Source organism: Centruroides vittatus, unplaced genomic scaffold, assembly GCF_030686945.1.
Source record: "Centruroides vittatus isolate TY-2023 unplaced genomic scaffold, ASM3068694v2 contig_1830, whole genome shotgun sequence".
In the NCBI taxonomy this organism is placed as follows: Eukaryota; Metazoa; Arthropoda; class Arachnida; order Scorpiones; family Buthidae; genus Centruroides; species Centruroides vittatus.
The window spans coordinates 10,443-13,731 of NW_027121126.1; the positions used below are offsets into that span (position 1 = coordinate 10,443).

The following is a 3,289-nucleotide window of genomic DNA, read 5'->3' on the forward strand; positions in this document are numbered from 1 at the left end:
CTGGCTATAAGTTCCAAAAAATTTTAACCCGATTAAATGTAAATTTTTAAGTTTAAACTACTAGATGGAAAATTAAATTTCAAATGATTAAATTTGTGCATCTCTCCAATCTTTCTTTTCTCAAAGGTTTGTGTGTGTTTTAAAACAATTGGGAATCAACTATCATTTATTTATAAATCAGTTTTCTTAAAATTAATGGTGTAAAGTCAATTTCTAGCATTTTAACATCTTATTGTTACGTATTTTCATGCATTTTTTCAAATTAACATCGAACGTCTGCAGTATGTGTGACATCAAAAATCATATATTACGTCATCTATCAGTAAACATTAAATTAAAAACTTTTTTCGAATATAAGCAAATCTTAAAATTTCAAAAACCGAATGAAATGATAAATAATATAAATTAACACAAATAAACTGATAATGCAGTATTTTAAGAATTATATGAAAACATTACTGAAAACAACGTAAACATGTTCGAAATAAATACGGTGGAACTTGGTTAACTCGAATCGGTCGGGGGGGGAAATTTCAACTTCAAATGCAGCAAAGGGCTAGTCAAATAGATGTATATCAAACGCGGGCCGTATTCAATATTATTCAGTAAACGAAAACGTGCTCTAAACTAAAAAAAAGGGCTCTAACAGATTGGTAGGCTTGGCCTTATTTCGGGCAATTATTCGGGCCAAATTCGGGCAATTATCGTACTAAACTCGGCAAACATGGCGGAAGATTTGTGTTACTTTTGCAGAGTACGTGTATATGTTCTTTTAATTCTTTAATGCCCACGCGTTAAACAATTGATATGTTTAAGGTGTAAGTAGGATAGTAATTGTAACTAGTTATCTTTGTAAGCCTGGCCGAATATAATGAGCTTGAAAAAGACCCTCTTAATACTCTATGGGCAATAAAGGGAGTCTGTTTTTACGCTACATTTTTACACGAAGAAACTGTTATGCCGTGAAATGTTAAAATTATTTGTATCTGAAAAATATGTAAAAATTAAAAACACGTTTTTCCCCTCTCAAAAAATATATCCCTTAATATGATAAACAACTTGGCAAACCTATTATGAGTTCGGCCAGGCTTACAACGGGGAGAGCGGGTGGTGAAAACGGGCCCGATACATCCAGACGGAGCACTCCCTGAAAAATTACTCATCAGGATCAGTCCCGGGTACCCTAGAGCAGTAGACTGACATCGTAACCTCTCGGCCATCCGGCCGTCGAAACTTTTAATATTATGATATATAAATAAAATGTATTGCAATATATATAAAAATAATTTTTTAATTTTATTTTTAAAAAATCAACAGAATATTTATGATCTGGATGTCATTTGACTTTTTTAGAATTTTTTATTATTTCTTCGTTTGAATTTTGTTCGGGCACGATTGTTTTGGGACCGCATTTTTCGAATATGCAAATATTAGTCATGTTGTATTAGAGCAAGTTGTTTCTTTTTTTAAACGTTTTTATACTCCAATCGTAAACTCTGTCAAATTGGTTACCATTCTGTTCAAAGGCACTTTGTAAAAGCTCTTTCAGGTACTGGTAATCAGGTTTATCTTCGAAACTTAATCCACGACAGTATTTTATGAAGGTTGCAATTTGTTTCGGGTGGTTCTTACATAATTCTTCGATGGAACAAACTTTCTTTAAGTGAGCCATCTCTTCGTACTTCTGTTGTTTAGTAGGTTTTTTCACTCTCTCCCAAGGAAGAGAACCTGTCAGAAAGTAGATGATGACGTATCCGAGAGATTCAAGATCATCTCTTCTACTTTGTTCTATTCTTTCGTGAGTATTAATGCTGGCATATTTCGCAGTACCTGTTAATCCTTCGGTATCTTCGCACAGTATATGCCTCTTTGTATGAGGATCGATGTATTTCTTGGCTAAACCAAAATCAATCATGTAAACAGTTTTAGTTTTTCTTTCCCAACCCATAAGAAAATTTGCCGGTTTGATGTCTCGATGAATATAATCTTTACTGTGTAAATATTCGATTCTATTAAGCATGTCTACCGCCAGCATTAATGTCGTTTTTAGCGTGAATTGGCGACCGCAATATTCGAATAACTCTTTCAAGCTTGGACCCAATAAGTCGGTTATCAAAAAATCTGTAATTTCGATCTGTTCCATAACAAATTAATTTTGGAAATCCGTTTGTTTCTTTGATTGCATCGTAGACTTCCTTTTCATTTTGCAATTGTGTTGCAATTGTGCAATTGTCCATCGTGTTGATATTCTCCACTTTTATGGCTACATCTTCGCCCGTAATTCTATCACTGGCTTCAAATACTTGACCAAATGAACCGCAACCGATTTTTCTTTTTATTTCGTAACGTTCGAGGTCCATTATTTTTTCAAAATACTCGGCAAGTGAATTTCTGTGGAACAATGGGCCCGTCTGTTAATTTTAATTGTTTTCAATATACCGTATTATCATTCAAGATCCATTATTACAACAAAAATTACCGAAATTAAACGAAACAATTTAATTCAATGTTTAAATCAAAAAGTCTCTTGAATTGTACTATGAATTATACCGAAAAGCTGCCATTCGTAGGTAAGGTGTAGTTAGCGATAAAAAATAATTTAAAAAAATTAAACACGACAAAATATATAATGAAGGTAACGATCTAAACTTTGATTTGCTTTTTTGTATTTGTCTTAACCAATAAATGTTTTGTCACAACCCCTAGGCCATAAATACTTCGGGAAAGACCGTCCCCTACTATTGTAAAGCAATTAGCAATAAGAATACAGGTTATTGGCTGATAAAATCAATACTGAACTTTTTAAAACTGCAATTGGTTTATTTATGTATCGGTTGAGATATTAGTTTGACGAATCATCAACCTTTGAAAACACTGAAACTAAAATTGTTGCTGAATGCCACACTTATCGAGCTACATTGTGTAAATATGTAAACAGTCGCTATAAAATGGCTTGTTTTGTTTGTTTTTTGATCTACGATTTGCTAAAGAAAAAGTTTTTAAGAGAGGGCGCCGAGTTCGCGACAGTGTGTATATGGTGGATTTTGTGCTCCGTGTTCCGACAGCGATATTTTTGGATATTTTCAGTTCAGCGTTAAATGTGATACATCATTCGGCAGCGTATAACGAGTAGTTTCAGTAAGTGTCTCACTTATTTTTATCCGTCGCGTAGTTTTTTAGCTACGTGACTTCGAACTTTTTGACTTTGTGCGGGCCCCATCGGGCTCCTCGGGTGCCATCGTTTTAATTCAACGACGGTATTCGACAGTAATTACCATTATCTACGGCT

At 33.9% G+C, this 3,289-nt stretch overlaps 1 pseudogene; it reads right to left on the minus strand.

Moving 5' to 3' along the window:
* Nucleotides 1-1,444: 1,444 nt before the first annotated feature.
* LOC136969926 (uncharacterized) lies at nucleotides 1,445-2,360 on the minus strand (annotated as a pseudogene).
* Nucleotides 2,361-3,289: the final 929 nt, after the last annotated feature.